The sequence below is a fragment of the Diadema setosum genome, chromosome 3, assembly GCF_964275005.1.
Source record: "Diadema setosum chromosome 3, eeDiaSeto1, whole genome shotgun sequence".
NCBI classification, from domain to species: domain Eukaryota; kingdom Metazoa; phylum Echinodermata; class Echinoidea; order Diadematoida; family Diadematidae; genus Diadema; species Diadema setosum.
This window is the reverse complement of record NC_092687.1, coordinates 30,992,120-31,011,871: the sequence shown is the minus strand read 5'-3', so window position 1 is coordinate 31,011,871 and position 19,752 is coordinate 30,992,120.

Here is a 19,752-nt window from a genome sequence, read left to right as displayed (position 1 = left end):
GTCATAACACTTCGAGTATAGGCCCATGTTCGAAATGTTTCATTGGTATAGGAATCTCCTTATAAATACACCAAACATCTTCTTACATTCTTATTTCCTATTGATATAATATTGTGGTAATATATATATATATATTATGTATATAATGTATATACATATGTATATGATTACATACATATATATATATATATATATATATATATATATATATATATAAAACGAAGGACGACTGTCAAGGGGAAAATACTGGAAACGTAAACTTTTAACACCTGTCACTGCAACGTCCATGAAAAAGAGGAATCTAATGACAATGTTGTCATCTAATTTCAAAGAATTGTATTCACTGGTTCATCATACTGTCAGTCATAATGAGAGAACATTATTCTCTGTTTGTCTGTAACTTCATACCCCGAGAAGAAGTAGAAAGAGTCACTGAAATTCTGAATCTTTGCAGTTTCTCGTGTAATTCAATAATTGATTACCTAGTTTTGTGGTTGTTTATTCATAACTCTTTTCATTTTATCAGTGTCCCGATCAGACGCAAAGTGAAGGCAGAAGCTCAGACCGACGTGAGAAGAGACAAGGAGGAGGCCACAGTGCTGGGCAAGATTGGTGTACTGTCTCTCAACTTGCCTGAAACTAGCCGACATGGGAAAACCTAAGATAAAGGAGTTGGGTTCTATGGGGGACCAGTGAAGATAAACGGAATATCCGCAAAGAAGAGGAGAAAGAAGGGCAAGAGAACAACATAATGGCATCGGATGAGAACTAACCCTGGCTGAACGTAATAACGAAGTGTTCTTGATAGGAGAAATCAATGGAGCAGGTAGCGACCGAAGAGGGGGATGAATAATGTACATGTATATGTGAGGGACTGAATAGTGGGGGGAAGGTGTGTGGGCAAGAGCGAAAATGCGATGGAAGTCAGGTAGTAGACTCCATGGAGCGGGAAGGAATAGGAAAAGGTGCCGACAAATGGGGATAACGCGCGTTTCGCTGACTTAAAAGACATTCAAAGAGGGAAACAACGTTATGGATGACGCCACAGCGAGTCCCCGAGAGAGTCTCATCGAGTTTGGCTGCTAATCTTTCGGCTCTTCGACCTGATTGAGGTATACGCGTGGATACGTGAACAAGGTACAAGTAAAAAACATGCATGCATAAAAAAAAAAAAATAATTAGACTTGCATATTTACAGGATTTAAGAGTTACAAAGTGGAGAGACGGTTCTCCATGGTGGTAGCAATACCCTGAATTAGCGACGTGTTTAATACTGAAAAAAAAAACCACACTTTTTGTGAACCATTCTAGTAATGGAGACATACGTGTCCCATGCATTTCTATCATTTGATTCATTGTTGTTATTGCTTTCTTCGATATTCGAACTTTGTGGTTACGTAGAGAATGAACCGTTCACTCTTCCAAGAGGCCTTGTCGGGACTACTTTCAAACAGGTAGGACATACTGGTTGAAAACTTCAACACATTCACTTTAACACGACAACGTGCAACAACAATAAATGGAAAGAAAGTGTAATACCAACAGGCGTAGGAAAATGTTGTTATTTCTTCTATTGCAGAAAATTAACGCATATTAGCGGGGAATGAATGCATGAACAACAAGACCTCATCTTTTTCATAGAATACATAATTCCCATTTCATTTTAGTCTGGATTAGGTATACACATTGAAATATTATTGAATTAGTTTTGTTATTTTTGTGTGGCAGCTATTCAATTTAGTTTTGATGACAGACGAAACAACCCGCCCCTTACAGAAAGTTAGACATCCTGCAACAACAACAACAAATATAAAATGCCAATGAGTCGTGGTATAACGAGGAAAATATTGATATGTCAAAGTATGACAATATAAAATCATCCGTGAAATCTACATTGGATGTCTTCTCTTTTCTTGCTGTGATATGATGCAGTGTGTTAGTGTAAATAACAAAAGCACTCCAATTTGATAAGTTTTTGGTACATTGTTTTCACAATGATAAGTGCAGAGATGAACAAAACGAAGCAGTGCCGTACCTATTTCGACATGTTAATTTCATCTTATTATTGTCTAGTATCCAACTCAATCAAATTAATGTATGTGGCAAAATGTGACTATCTTCTGCAACCTGAAGTTTTTTATCTTTATAAGCTATATACTCAATAATTGAAGAGTTTGTTTGCAAAAACCGATAAGTCCATTTTTGACGATTTTGAAGTACGGTCTCTGTCATAAAGTACAAAATAATACCTTTTAAATGATATATTGGTCACTACATAATGTTACACTGTTGAAGTTATGGTCAAAAGAAGAAGAAAATGTTCTTATTATTCTCTTTATTTTTCTTGACCTTTAATGGCAAATATCTCCATTTCACAAATATGGACTTATCGGTTTTTGCAAACAAACTCTTCAATTGTTGTAGTTGATAATGTAATTACTGATGGCTTGAACGCTACATGAAAATATGCTAACTATGCAAAAAAGGATGCGGTTTTTCTTATTCAAAAATCTTGTTGATTTGTCGCATCTGTTGAAATGTGGTTTCACTGAATGTCACAGCTATGAAATGACAATACCGTGTGTCTGTGTTGTATTTTTTTTCGCAAAGTGTTCTATCTACATGTGGAAAGAATAGTTATCATTACTACATACAGATTTTCTGTGGTTGTTCAGCCGTGTCTGATATCGTGAAGGAACTTACGTGCTGACATAAAAAAAAATGAATATAATGCTTTGTTCACTGATATGTGTACTGGCACAAATAGAAAAAAAAAGAGCGTAGCATGTATTGAATTCCATTGTCTTGTCTTGGAATCTATAATGAGGTAATTGTGAAATTTGCTACTCTATGGCTGAATTATATCTGATTTATCATGATGAATGTACAAAGAATATATATGAAGAGTTTGTTTGCAAAAACCGATAAGTCCATATTTGCCAAATGGAGATATTTGCGATTAAAGGTAAAGAAAAATAAAGAGAATAATAGGGAAATTTTCGCTTCTTTTGACCATAACTTCAAAAATATACCTTTACATGTAGTGACCAATGTATCATTTAAAAGGTATCATTTTGTACTTTATGACAGAGATCGTACTTCAAAATCTTCAAAAATGGACTTATCGTTTTTTGCAAACAAACCCTTCATATGTTGATACCATCTCAGTAACAGTTTAAGCGCACAATATTGCGATGAGATTCCACGAGGCTATGTTCTAGCTACGAGAATGTCAGAATTCAATCACACTGTTTGACATTGCAGATGATGTGTTCGTTTACATTTTTTTCTGCGAAATGTAATACAAAATATAGCGAAGTCGCCTTTTTATCTCACAAGTAGTATTGCGTGCTTGTGCAGTTATGTCCTGATTTAGGCCGTATTTTTCAGCGCGCCTAACCAATTCTCGTATACATAGATGTACATTATGATTTTATTGTCTATTTCCATGGAATATGTCATGGCTATGAGAAGGCTTATTGAAGAATGACAAAGAAGCTTGCCTATTTCATATGAACTAATAATATTGAAGTAGGCTCTTTATTATGAAACACTCGTGAAATAATATAAAGTGTGTTTCGATACAGTGTTGAATGCATCCTTCTTTTATTAGTACAGTGCAAGTTTCCGATGATTGCCCAATTTATTTATTCATTCATTCATTCAATTCGGTTTTATTGCAAATCAAAAGAAAGCATAAGTCCGCAGACTAATAGTGCCATGCGTAAAGAATTAAAATACATGCATGATTACAGAACATTCACAGTTAAAGAAATAATCAAAATGTTCAAAACCTATTTAATTATTCTGTCATGCCAATATCATATTCCTTACACTCCTATAATTAAACATTGCATTTACACAAAGCTAAAACTGGGTACACATGTGGTGATATTGATGTAGACATACTGTATAGATGCACACATTCTATAATAGACAATATACACGTACTAGACCAGAATAAATTTCTACATGCAGCCTAACGAATAAAAAAGAACGTTAAATCAGCGGAGTTATAGTACCATACATTAAAAAGAAAAGTTATACGAAACAAAAGTACACCTGTTCATATCCTTAAAAAAACAAACAAACAAACATTCTACCTTATTGATATCACATCACCTTACAGCACAATATATATCATTAATATCATATTACTATTGCACTGCACTTCAGAAAAAAAAATGAAATACATTACATGGTGGTATTATGCGATTGGACATACCATGATATAAATAAACTGTACACTTAGGCCTACATGCGCAACATTGAAGAACAGATAATTCATTTCAGCTTCCTTGTGTGTATATCATATATAAAATATATCAAATATGAAATTACAATGAATCCTGAAAAAGAAAATCAATAAAACATACCCCTTATACAAAAATATCATCTTCATCAACATAGCCATACGCAGATATAGGCCTACACGCATAACTATGCATGATAAACAGATGTATTATGTACGAACAAATACACATGCACAGGCGATGTACATTATGTCCTTATTATTAACAGATATACTTTCAACAATGCGTCTTACTAAGATCAGATTTCGTTTGAAAATGATGGTTGCAATTTAAATTCTTCAAAAATTAATTCTGCATAACTGAATATTTCTTGATTTATAAGATTACACAAAGCATTGGGCACATGAAGCTTTATCTGTTCAAATTGTCAATGAGTAATGTTATTGCAAAACGTTCAAAAGTTTCACAATTGCTGGAATACTTGATTGTCCAACTCTACAAAACATATAAATCATGAGATTCCAAATGCAGATAAATGATGAAATAACAAATTTCTCAGAAATTCCATAATCGTTGAAATACCTTATTCTTAATACAAATATATCAAATCACATAATGTGAAACATACATCATAAAAATTGCTATTGTTCAAATTATAATTGAGTGATGTACATATACAATTACAAAGAATTCAAGAGATTCAAAATTGCCGGAATACTTGACTGTGCGTACCTTTTTGTTCTGGTTCTTGGCAAGGGTAAGTGGTGACCACATCTGAGTACGGCTCGAGATACAGATTGTCTACTTGGGAGGAAGAAGACCTCTATATCAGTCAGAGAGCAACACAGATTTTCCAAAGCACAGAATGAGGTCTGTTCGACGAGACTCCAGGGGTGGGATGTCATACAACACTTTGTCTAAGAGTTCATCATAATGATGTTTCTCAGGAGAGGCGATCATGCAAAGAGCCCGCTTTTGAACTCTCTCGATTCTGGTGGACTGATGTGCGGTGATGCTGCTTCCCCAGACTGGAGCACAGAATTCCATCAAGGGGCGAATGTCCTATATTATGTTGTGTAGACGAACACCAAATCACCACGAGAAACTCCGAATGATTTCAGCATGGTAAGAATGTACAGGCGGCGAGATGCTTGTGAGATCATGTGATCAACCTGAGCATCCCACTTCAGGTTGGCTTAGTATCGTCACACCAAGCAGACGAAGGGCAGGTACTGCTTCCAGTGCTGTGCTTTCAATCATGATAACAGGCGGAGCTGGAGCATTGCGTATAAAGCTAACAAGCATGATCTTGCATTTCTCAGGTTTGGGCGTCATACCATTGACTGAACACCACTGTGACAAGGTGTCCACCTGCAACTGGAGCTGACCAGCATGAGATTTGTGTCGTATGTCTACTTAGTGACAGATGATCAATATACTTCACATCCTATCGGTGCCCATTGCAGCATCGTTGATCATATTATAAATGAGGAAGATTATGGGCTCTAACTTGGTCCCCTGAGGAACTCCACACGTGAGCTTCTGCTCGGTCGAAGATGTGCCACAATACCTCACTGTTTGAGTGCGACGAGACAAGGAACTTTAATAACAAGAATGATAGCTGGGCGGACACCATGCTCCATCATCTTCAAAGTGCTAAACGTAGGGTGATCAATAGTCAAATGCTTTCATAAAGTCAATAGTGCAGAGAGTGGCCTCGTATCCTGGTCTCGACATCGATAGACCTCATCGAGAAGACTCACAAGAAAGTGGCTCACGGAACTGCCCCTCATATTCCCAAACTGCTGTGGGTCGATCATGGGCTTGACATCTGCCATCATCCATTCTGCTAGGAAACCCTCAAAAACACGGGCAAGGATAGGAGTAATTGAAACAGGTCCCAGCTGACTAAAACCAACAATGGGTGTTGTTTTGGGGACTGGACATACAGATGCAGTTTTCCAGCAGGATGGGAAGTGTAATGTCTGTAAGCAGTTGTAAAAGATGGTGGTCAAGGGTTCAGAGATTTCATATTAGTGCGAATTCTTTGATGAGGCGAATAGGTATGTCTCTAGGATGTCCAGCCATGGATGCATTCAACTTCTTGAGACGCTTGTAGACTTCATGTCGATTGATCTTTGGAGGAGGGAAGGAACGTACTTAGATATGGGGGTACATCAAGGCTAGGAAGTCGGCTGCAAATACTGGCAAAATGACAGTTAAGTTCATGGGCAAATTCAGCAGGCATTTTATCGGAAGCAAGCTTATAGACAGAAGCCTTGCGCATCCCTGTAAGGCCCTTGATTTGTTGGGGTAATTTTCCAGGATCAGTCAACCTAAGGTGATTTACTTTTCGAATTCCAAAGTTCTTTTTTTTTGCCTGAGCAATCTCTCTTTGAACAAGAGAAAGACCCTGCTTGAAAGATTGCGTATCACCCCGGCCACGGGCCATGATGCTCATTTCGGTTGGTTATGAGTCGTCTAATGCGGTTGTTTATCCACACCTTGTCATTAACTCGACATCTGATGGACACCTCAGTAAAATGAGAATGATAGCGAGCAGTAAGGATTTCCTGGAGCCACTTGGCTTGCAAAGATGCATCGGGCTTCTCATCAACATCCGATGAATTGACATGTGTTATCCCTTGTCCAAACTGTCTTAAACTAATAGAAAATGCATACGGCTGCATGTGTGTCGGCGTGTCTCCATCTGACGTAAGTTTCTCAAAATTTACAATAACGTATAAATCAGTAAAGCTCAATATGTCCTTGAACCTATTTCTAATTTGAAATTTTCACTTTTTAGAAATAATTATTATAATCATCTAAGTGATAGGCGTTTGTTCCTATGCTGAAATATTTTGCGAAATGTGATGTGTCATTATCTTAAATCTGTAATCATCATTTACAAATGATTCACATGACGGACGAAAGTGTTTGATATTGTTTTAGTTAGATGTAAGTGGAACCTTTACAGATAACAAAATGTGACTTTTATTGGCTAACCTTTATACTTTTGTACAAAATGCGGTTAATATTTACTTTGGATTCATCCGGTATCGGCTGTATACTTGCCCATCCTTCATAGCAATGGCTTATTTGAGCGTGCGATTTTGAGAGTTGATTATTGTAACCCGTAGTTCCTAGCACTTGTTATAATCGTTGTGATGTTATCATTGGAATGTCATTTTTTATGAATATTTGTAGCTTTAATTGCTATGAAGAGCAAATCATTATTATAACATAACATTTCGATATGAAGTGTGCAGCATTGTTGTCGTTAAACGGCATACCAATTCTCACTGAATTCATTTCATCACACAAAGTGATTGATAGTTGAATCTGTGTGTACAGGTGTAAATATGCATTGATAAGAAAATAATATGTTCCTCTTTTCCTTGCAAGTGTAGATGCAATATAAGTTTATTTGAGTCGTAGTTGTGCATATTTCGCAATATAACCAGATATAGTCTGTAGTTTTCAGCATGCCTTACATATTCGGCAACATAATATTATGCCATTTGCATGCGTTGTGGTTTCACTGTCTACGGAATCAGTAAACCATGCTCTATAAAACATGACAAGGACTCTCGCTGATTTCATATTACTATAAACGAAGGTGAACGAGTGATATGCACTGTTATATGCCACGCATTTTTTTTTTTTTTTATTATGATCATGGACCTACTACACACATGGACTATGAGCGGAGGTATTTCTTCGTATCAATCTGCATCGCCGCAACCTGATTATAAGCATCTTTATGAGTACATTCAGATGTTTGGACAGTGAAGATTGGTCATCGTCACCGACAAAAGAACTGTTTCCCTCATTTCGGTTTTATATCGCTGAAGTGCCTTGTCAGACTTAACTGCCTTTGGAAAATCGAAAATGTTGGGTAACGGCAAACCTGAAATCACAAATTTATCAATAGCTGAAGCTGACGTTTGATGACGTGCATGTAACGTTGCTTAATGGTAGATAAGATATTCATGTGGTCTACCATTACTGTCCATGTTTCGTATGAAACAGAATTTATTAGAAATTACAACCAACCTGCCGAAATACTTGCTTTCTCTCATAAATCCTGTGTATTTCGAATGAAATTAACTTGATTTAAGTGTGTTGTTATCTTTTGCCCATCTATACGTTTTAGCTATCTCAAAGCGCCGTCATGTTTTACCAGGCCGGCTGTCGGTGATGCACAATGAGATCAAAGCAGGAAAGTATCTTTGAAATGATATTGTGAGGCTTTCTCAGAAACAGGTGTTTGATTTGATAAACGAGCGATGTATATGTCCATGTGTGGTACGTCCATAGACGGTGAGTGTCGATGTTTGTCAAAATGATTGCATTGAATCATACATATGATGGGGTTTTTTTAAGTTTTCGGGAACTAGTTCAATTTGTTGTGCGATGAGATTAAAAAATCGTTATCATGATATAACATTGCTTACTTTGTCGAACATGGTATGTGTGGTTTAAAAAAATAAAATGTTTCACTCTGTATCACTATATAATTTTATTATGCATAAAAGATGTGAAATAGCGGGGCTTTATCCTAGGGTATGTCTCATTTTGTTTTCACTGGTCCAGTGTTATATGATAATAATGCTGTCATAATAGTATGGTTATATTAAAGATGATTATCTACAAAATAATTATGCCTTCGCTTTTATTGAAAGGTAGAAGTCAATGATTATGCTATGAGAGTGGTTAGCATGTCGTTCGTATGCTGAAATATTTTGCGATATGTAATGTTTCACCATTTTAAACTACAACTATTATTTCATCCATGATTCGCATGGTGAAGCAAGGGTTTGATATTCCATATAGTTTAATGTAAGTTCAACATTTTAAAGGGACTCTAGAGTATACTGGTTGAGGTGATGATTCAGGTTCCTAAAATTTTGGTCAGATAATGAGAAACCTCCTGTGAAATATGAAAAAGCATTTAATTCCAAGAAGAATTAAACTTTTATTTGATGAAAATTGGCCTTGAAATGGCTTAGGTATAAAAAAAAAAAGATCCCAAATAAAATTGACAGGTCACGACTTTAATCAGGATCTCTTTGTACATTTTCATATTTTTGGGGGGCAAATGATGAACTCAAACTCAGTTTGCGCTTTGTTGTTGGCCTTGTTTTCTCAAGGGAGCTAGCTCATTTGTAACTCATTTGTAAGGGACTATGCCGTGAGTGTATAGCAAAATAGAATATTTCACCAGTGCCAAGCTGTTATTAATAGTTGTTTCAACGTGATTTGCAAGGATGAGGAATTATGTTTGATACTGTATAATAGGATCCTGGACATAGTGAAATGCAAGTGTACAGATAAAAAAAAAAAGTGTGTATTTCATTGGTTAAATTGATTTTCCTTTTGCACGATATAGAGCTCGAGGAGAAGTTGGTGGCAATCAACATCAGAAGCCTCATTCAGTGACATCGACCTACAACAAAAGCTATATCACCAACAAACTTTCATGAGGAATCGCCTAGAACAAACTCTGTATTCCTTGATCTCGGGTGCCTTGTCTCTCTCTCTCTCTCTCTCTCTCTCTCTATCGAAACATCCCAAGACGTGTGATTCTTCAACGAGGCGTGCATACATTTATTTGCATATATATAAGTATATATATGTATATGACAAATATGTAGTCATAGTTATTTTGAAGTCTTCCCATATCTGTCTAGTGCTGGCTAATCCCTATGACAATACATTGCTTAGCAACTCAGTATGCAGCTATTCTGTTACAAAATAACCTGTAGAAGGAAGTGTTACACTTTGTGATATCTTGTATACGTGTAAAGTGTTCAATTATCATTATTGTATAATGTCCTGCAAGCGTAAAATAAAAAAAAATGGCATAATGTTTACATAAAAAATGTGACGCTTTTTTGTCGTTAAACTGCTTTGAATTCTCTTTGTATTGTGTTCAGTGTTTGGTGATACATTATTCAATACGACTGACTTTAGCTGAAACATGTATGCCTATTAACGAGAAATAGTGTCGTACCTTTCTTATCAAGCTTAAATGCAATGTTAATTTTTTTTTTGTCTTTTGGGGGGATGGAGGTTTGTGTGTGTGTGTGTGTGTGTGTGTGTGTGTGTGTGCGTGTGCATTCTTTTTCCTGTAAGGCTCTGACCTGCCAATGAATAAGTGTAGGCCTACAATGAATCCATATATAGTGTAGAGAGTCTACTCCCGCTTTAAACTGACACGGCCGTAAGTAAATCATGAAAATCTCGTTACAAAACTCAAAACCCAGAGCTTTATTTTTCTTCTTTTTCATACTTAATTTTTGGGCTATAAAGACATTTGTCACAACGAAAGAAACCTGCTATGGCAGATTTTGCTAGATTACCAAATTCGATGGCGGTTATGGCGTTCACAGTGGCACATTGTTCAGAACAAAATGTTTTTGTGGTAGCAAAGGAGCTTCAAACGCAGTTAGGACTTGTTTGGGGCTCACAGCTTTTCCCCCTACGTTAAGGTGAGCGATGCACTTCAAAGCAACGAAAATATTCAACATGACATATATAAAGCTCACTTCATAAAACAAACAAACCACCAAACAAATTAACAGGTTAATGATCCATATGATAACAAGAACTTTTGATTAATACCTACACCTAACACTGAGGGAGTTAGCTTAACCAGGAGTTAGCATACTCTGTATGCCTTTTATAAAAAAAAAAAAAAAAAATAGAAACCATGACAATGTATTGACTTCAACAATGAATAACTAATGTATATTTTGCTCACTGATAGTCACATGTGCCATATCTCAAGTCAAGTGCTCAAAACCTGAGGAAGTAAGATAGAAATCGGCAATTTCTATGATTTAAATTAAAAAAAAAGTTACCACGGCAACACAATGTTTGACACTAACAAAAAACATGAAGTTTGCACAACTATCTATCACAGGCGTCACAATGTGCCAAATTTCAAGCCAAATACTCGAAGTCTGAGGGAGATAACTGACTCAGAATCCACGGCAGTCTTGTACGATTTTCATTCAGGATATGCTGTTACCATGGCAACGCATTATTCAACAGTGACTAAAGATTAAGTTGCACCTCTACGTACAATAGCCGTCACATGTGCCAAATTTCATGTCATATGCTCAAAGACTGACGGAGTTGACTGAATCCACAATATTTTTGCATTCTTTTAAGTTAAAGAAATGTTGTTACCATTGCAACGCATTGTTCAACAATGACGAAAGATTAAGTTTACACATCTATATACCCTCGTGGTTACATGTGCCAAAATACAAATCCCAAACATTTTTTTAAGTTTTTTAGTTTTAAAAAGAGGTAACCATGGCAACGCTTTGTTGAACGATGACAAAAGATTAAGTGTGCACGTCTACCTACTATAGCGGTCTGTGGAGCGGGATTTGTAAAAACGCCTTGAATTGTAAAAACGTCTCGCCGGGCAATATACAGTCATCTGGAAAATTACTCAAGTACAAGATTTGTAAAAACGTCTCACCGGGAAATGTGAAAACGTTCAATTTCTGCCGGGAATTGTAAAAATGAAGCCGGGAAATGTAAAAATCACGTACTTTAACGGTATTACATTACAATGGTGTAGGATGACCCCATATTAATCTCGATGTCTAAAAAAATTGCTCATGAACCTTTACCGTTATATTTCTTTTTTTCTTGTAAATTCCAAAACAGATTTTCACCAAACTTGGCAGATGATATCTTTATGGTAATAAGATCTTAATTTGTTAAATAAGTCCCGCCTCTCCTTCCCCCCCCCCCCCCATCGCCGAAGGGGGGGGGGAGGAGTTGAAGCATCTGAGTTCCTAAAAAGTCTGGGATTTTTCATCTTCCTATAGTCGAACCAAAAAAAAAAAGATAGAGGCAAGTTGGTGCTGAAATTTCATGTTTGTATAGCGGATTGTGGGGGCTAGTCGCGAGGGGGAAGGGGTAATGGGCAGGTCTGGAGGGGTATTTTATACGTTTTCAGCATTCTAAAAAAAAAAAAAAAAAAAAAAAAAAATCTGTTAAGGTTTTTCACCAAACTTGAAACAACATCTTTATAGAGATATGATCTTGTTAAAATAACCCCCCCCCCCCCGTCGAAAAAAAGGGGGAGGATATGAAGCCTCTTAGTCTGGAATATGTTTATCTTCTTAGTCGAAACAAAAAACGATAGAGCTAAGTTAGTGCTATGGTCGTAGATACATGTATGATATTGATCATGACTGAATGTTTGATTATGGAGGATCCAGGGGTGCCTTGTTTGTTTGTTTGTTTGTTTGGTGGGGTTTTTTTGGGTTTTTTTTTTGGTCTTTGTTTTTTTTTTTTTTTTTTTTGAGAGGGGGAAATTGGGTTGGGCAAAGAGGGGAATTTTTTTCACATTTTCAGCATCTTTTCAAATAAAAGAATAAAAAAATCTTTGACGGATTTTCCTCAAACTTGGCAAAAAGCATGTTCAGGTTGAAGCCTGAGACTCCTTAAAGCCTGGATTTTTTTTTTTTTTTTTTTTAATCTTCGTAGTAGTAAAAAAAAAAGAAAAAAAGATAGAGCTAAGTTAGGTCTACATGAAGGCCCTAATGACCGAAATTTCATGATTGATTGATTACGGCTGATCCAGGGGTACCGGTACCCCATATGGGGGGAGGAGGTGAGGGGAGGAGGGTAATTAATTTTCCACATTTTCAGCATCTTCTTGAAAAATCTACGACGGATTTTCACCAAACTAGGAAAATGGCATCTTTATAGTGATGGAGTCTCAGAGTCTCTAAAGTCTCACATTTTTCATCGTCTTAGTTGAGCCAAAACAAATCGGAGCTATATTTACGCAATGACTGAAATTTAATGTTTCTATGGCGGATCCAGGAGTGCCCTGATATATATATATATATTTTTTGGGGGCGGGGGGGGGGGGGGCGGGGGAGCAGGTGGAATGAGGAGGATGAGGGGAATTTTTCACTTTGTCAGCATCTTCTTGAAAAATCTATGACGTATAGTTTTCACCAAACATGGCAAGTATCTTTATGAAGATATGACCTTGAATTTATTTGTTAAAATGAGCCCTCCCTCCACACCCCCGAAGGAGGGGATTGATGCCGAACCATTGAAGCCTGACACTGAGTCCTCAAAGTCTGGAATTTTCTGAGTTGAATATAAAATGATAGAGCTAAATTAGTGCTATAATTATGAAGTCATCAATGACTGAATTTCATGATTGATTGATTTTATGATTGAACAAAATATGAAGAAAATTTTTTTAAAAATCACTTTTCTAGCAATATGAAAGAGCACCTGACCAATCGCTTTCAGTAAGGGGGGGGGGGGATAATATTTATTGCTACCCTTATCATATGGCAGTATCACGTTGATAGAATGTGTAATTTTCATGAAAAATGAATCTTTGTGGAATTCCCTTTACATTTTCCTTATAATATTGTTGTCCACTCATAGTCATAACCTCTAGACTAGTAGTGTCCTCATCTTGCCGTTCCAACACCAACCCATTAAAAATTCTTAACTTTTGCATCATTTTTTTTTTATAGATTTTTCTCAAACTTTCACTGATATATGTTGCTACTTTCACTTAATCCGCATTGAGAAGAAGAAGAAGAAGAAGAAGAAGGAAGAAGGAAGAAGGAAGAAAAAAAAAAAAAGAAAGAGACCATGCGACACTTGGCGCCCCCCGGCCATAGGTGGCAGTCAGTGCCGTATATTAAGAGAGTCTGGCCAACTCATAAATTGGACGCCATGTCGTTACCCAGCGCACCGTGCGCTAAAGGTTTTAGCGTATGTGCTTGGGGATTAGCGTAGTACGCGCAGGCGTCCAAAAGCCGCTTGACTTTTTATTTTCATAGAGAGACGGTGTAGGTTGGGGGAGGGACATTCTTTCATTCCATCCATGTTGAACAAAGCCAACAATCAATCCTTTTACACATTTAAATAGACCATTGTAGACACAAGCACCGGATAATAGGGAAGCTGTCTAAAGGAAAATTCCTGAATATAAATATGACAAATTTTTGCTGTAAAAATAAAAGAAGAATGCACAGTATGCCGTGTCGTAAACTTTCACTAGACTGCATGCTACATGTATATTGTATTTAACAAGATGTCCAAAGAACAAAAATATTGTATAACAAAATGATATATAAATTTACAATTCTAGCAGTGCACAGGCTATAGACGAATTCCACAGCTATTACTGTTTTGCACGTAAATAACCATCAATTATCATCCTATTTAGTACCATATAATATACTTATGTATGAAACTGACATGAAGGTCTACTAGTATGTAATTCAAAAGGAATACGCCTATGTACAATGTACAGCCTGTACAACATGAAACGTCATCGGCAAGCGCGTATTAAGGTATGTAAAATGATCTAAAATTGTTTAGAAATAATTTTCAAAAAGACCTGTAATTGAACGAAAGCACAAATACCTGGATAACATGATAATGAGGGATATCCTCAGTGACATCCGTACCAAATATGAATTACAATCAAGACCATTAAATAGATACGAAATAGGTTTTTAAAAAAAAAATGAAATTGTCAAAATGGCTACCGGTAGGACCCTATACCTTAGCCATATTATATTGTTCTCTTAGCAGGTGTAGAGTACGTCTTGACGATGTTGCACGATAGTTTCATATAATTGAGAGAAAAAATGGCATGTTTGTCATAAAATTTAATGCGTCGAGTGTTTACTTTCCTTGAACTAGGTGTGAATGGATGACTTTTATTGTTTAAGAGAGCAAGTATTAAGGAATTTAAGCATATTTTTACTCGTAAGTTGACCTATAAAGATCTATTTTCATGGCAATATTTTGAGTGGTTGTTTTAACAATATGTGGAAAATCTTGTCATTTTACTATTTTTACTTGACCTTTGACCATCAGGGCCAAAATCCTTCCCTACACGTAACTGTGTAGTGTAGATACCATGAAAATTACGTGTTTGGTTTTAAGTTTTTACATTGGGTAATCTCCAAGGTATGGAGTAACCGGGTAATAATATTTCAACAATGGATAGTAACATTTTAACATTTTACCTGACATTGATCCTTGACCTCCCCCCCATGATCCCCACCCCCCCCCCCAAAAAAAAAAAAATAATGATAATAAATCACAAGAGAATCAAAGGCGCCGCAGTAAGTTTCGTCTGGAAATGCACGTACTTACCTTCAAAAATTATAGATATGGGGGAAATGCATGTAGTAATATCTTAAGAAATTAACCATTATGTACATGATTTTGACCTTTCACTTTGAACGTGTTTACATAAAAGTTTATAAGCTAAAGACAAAACTTCAGTGTCCTCTCACACATGCATACATGTCAAGTTTCATTACAAACGGTATCCAAAAAAAAAAAAAATGATTACGGAATGAAGGACAGACGGAATTCGAAGGACGGACGGACGACCAAAACAAATGCCTCGGCGACACTTCGTACGTTATGGCTGTGACATACAAAATATGTAAATCAAAACTTGGATAGTCTGAAGGACACCGCGAGTAATCCAAAGAAAACAAATCATATAGTCTTCCGGACGCACTCTGATTTCCCACTTTTTTTTCCTTCGTTTTGGATCTGTCGGAAAGCTGTGCATCATTACGCTTGAGTCATGTCTGTTCAAGCAACGCCATGCTGGGCAGGAATAAAGGCATGACAGATCTTCAGTTTATCGCAGAAAGATATCAAAATAATTTTAAAATATATTATGTATATACCTTCTACTTCAATAAAGTTTGAACGGCAATGACAATTCATTATCCCCAGTGCACCATGACTGATATTGGGGATTTCCCAAAGGCAAACAAAATTAGCGCGTATCTGCGCGTAATCAACAATGGGCACTGCGTATGAGCTTTGCTCGCGCCCGCGTGATTGCCTTTGGTAACAACATGGCGCCTGTAGATCACGGGACCAGCTTTTGACCAATCACAGGCTTCAAAACACGTAAGCCAAAAACCGAGTTGGCCAGACTCTCACGTACTCACCTACTGTACGCGTTCAAGGACACAGCGTGCGCGCTGCCATATTGTCTCACTGTACGCTCTGACAACGAGTGGGGGCGCTGATCACTTTCGGCCGATTTAATTAATCGCACTTCCTGTACAGCTTTCACTAGGGTAAAAAATCGAGAACTACCTTTCGGCGGCAATTTTGAAATAATCTCAATGTCACATTGTCCAAAAAAGTGGATTTATGAAAAATGAAAGACCCCTCATCGTCCTTTGTCATACAGATAATGGTGACAATATGAAATTACGTTAATCAAGCCCTCTTTCTTTCACTGTCTCAACACATCGCCAACGCAGTTAGTCCCATGCGTATTTTCCACAATATTTAGTCATTTTATTTTACAATTTTTGAACGTATTTCAAACATTAACCAAAGTTTTTCCATAGTGCCTTTTGTGTTTTCTTTGATCAGTGATTCATATTCTTTGACTTTGTAATTCCAATTGCAAGTCTAATTGGGCAGATTTTTTTTTTTGATTGACTTTATATCACCATGCATGCCCGTGTTAACACAGGCTTGGATGTCCATCGGGACCATCTGTCTCGGGTGTAAATATGTGGTGATTTATTTTGCATGGACTGGAAAGTTGTTGGGATGGGATGGGATGGGCGATACTGTAAAACAGAAAAAAAAAATTCTGAAAATCCTGTGTTTTTATCTCCATTATTATCATTATGACCATCACCTTCATCACCACCATCATAATGAACTCCATCATCATCATCATTATCATCTGCACGACAACATTATCGCCTCCTTCATTATCAGCTTTACCATCATAATCTTGTCTTTTTAGTCATTGACATTGACTGGTCATTATCATCATCACCTCATCTTGGGATTTTACAGTTTTTGGATCTATGATGTCATAGCAATGATGATTGATATACTGTACGTATGTTATTTACCTCTGCTTCCTTTCCTTTATTTTTTCTTTCTCTTTGTTTTTTTTCCTCTCTACCGCTTATCCTCCCTTTATATACAATATATATAAATATATACAATGTATATATATATATATATATATATATATATATACATATATATATACATATTTTTTTTTCCTGACGCACAATTGCAATGGTTATTCGTTATCATTATATCTCACAATTTGTAAAGTGATTATGTGCAATATTGGTGGGATTGGAAAGAAATTTATATAATGATATAATCACTGATATTGTTTTGTATGGATTAATTTGGATGCTGTGTTGTATTTTAGGGCAAGCTGATTTGAGTTGTTTCAGTTTATCGCATCACTGGCTGACATGGGGGGGGGGGGTAGAGTTTGGGAACGCAGTAACAGGGAAGGTGTCTGGAGTTTTTCTTGACCGAAAGATTGGTCTGCATCTGGTCGTCAGGGAAACGTTCCGTGGAGACTGCGTCTGGTTACCACGGATCCCCAGGATAGCGTTAACGTCAAAAATAAATAAATAAATAAATAAGAATAAATAAATAAGAATAAAATAAAATAAATAATGTAGATAAATAAAAGACTCCTCCAGACAGACGGATCTTTCTGTCTACAGTTTTTCATGCCAATGGAGCCAGTTTTCATGCCATGTTTTCATACGATTGTTCTTTTCAGTTTGACTTTGCATACGTGTTCGGTTGTTTATCTATTTATCATGTACTATTTCGTGTTGTTTTCTTCTCTCTATGTACATATTGTATTTGTTGTTTTGTCATTTATATGTAAAAATCCAGCACTGAATTTCTTGTGATGTTTTTATTGGACGGTTAAAAATGAATTGAATTGACTTTACTTGAATTGAACTGAATTGAATTGAATTCTCTCGAAAAAAATGCCCACAAATGTTGTCAATCGGGAGCAAGATCCTCATGTTGGTATATGCAGTGTATGTTCACTGGCCATGGAAAAAAAAATAAGGGTGGCCCCACTAAAAAAACAAGGGTGACCCCACTAAAAAGCATCATCAATTTCAAAACACACATGGGTGATTACTGTTGCAGCACTCCACGATCACCAGTATCATAAAAAAACATGAAACACATGCAATGACCTCACACCATCTCAAACAGAGGCAATGGCAGCCAAAGTTGTAAAAGAAATGATAGGCTAGCAAAATCCACAAACAAAACAGCAATTCTCAAGGATGGCAACTTAGGACAGGCAATGTATTTTTTTCTGTTTATTACAATAATTAATATAAGCTTGTAATTTATAACAACATAAACTATAAATTCATATATAAAATATATCATACAAATTACTTTTAAATAGGCTCTTTGTTGCAGTGTTATGTATAGATTATTTCCTTTACTTTTGAGGGGGGACAGAACATAGGATATACATGTATACCATTGTCAGTGTAATGTAGATACATGCTGTCATTTTCATTAGTACTGTATAAGTTATATACATGTATTTTGCTGGGGGGGGGTATATCTTCACGAGTCAGTCTTCATAAAATTTCCCTTTCCAATATTTGTCTATTCATAGTTAAAGAAACATTACTAAAATTCTAAAATTAAACTCTTGCTAACTTCCCAATCTAGTGATAAAATCACAAAGAAATTATGTATGTGAAATAAATAGCTTATACATTAAAACTCAACAGAAGTCAGATGTTTTATAATCTAATACCCAAGCCTAAGCCAGTATGTGACCTTCCCTTATCACTTCACAAAAACTGAACTACACCTTTTGAAAATTAAAACTCAACATTGTCGAAGACAACATTATCCCGTGGTACCAGCTTTGGGGAGCTGGGCTTGGCCTCATGGGTGAGCGAGGGGGGAGAAGCAATGTACTCCCACCTTAACAACATAAGGAGCAACCTGAGACGTTTCTCCCTCACAGACGAGCTCCAGCTTGATCTCTGATCAGTCGAAGAACAATGGATCTTTTTGAACCCAGCTTCCTATCACAGAAACAGGAAAAAGTAAAGTGATCAAACAATGAGTGAATGCAAAGGAAATCTATGATTACTGAAACTAGAGAAAGACAATAGACTGTAATTGCTTGATGAATCAAACACTAATCTCTGACTCACTACGTACTGCATCGATTGTTATCGTGATGGCTGCTTCGAAAGCAGCAGAGAAGACAACCAAGAAGAAATCGGCTGAGCATTCACCGACTCAGGTGATGGTCCTTTAGTTTCTCGCAGTAGAATTGCACCTAATATACATTGCAAATACACTTAAGTACATCAAAAATGCAGATATCAAATTTCATTTAAAGGACTGAGGAGATACAGGTACCTAAATAAACTTGCTCCAGGGTGCATGTTGTTCATCATCTAGTTTGAACCAACAATGAGTGATTCTCAAGTATCCATACAATGATAATATTGTCTATAAAGGATGTTAATTTGAATGCGAACGAGACTGAATATTGATATTTCATGATTATGCAGATCAAGTCTGTGTACATCTGGCAGGAAAATACCAAAGCAGTATACTGACTACTTAAATATTGTTTTGAATTTTTATGTAGTTACTGTACAAA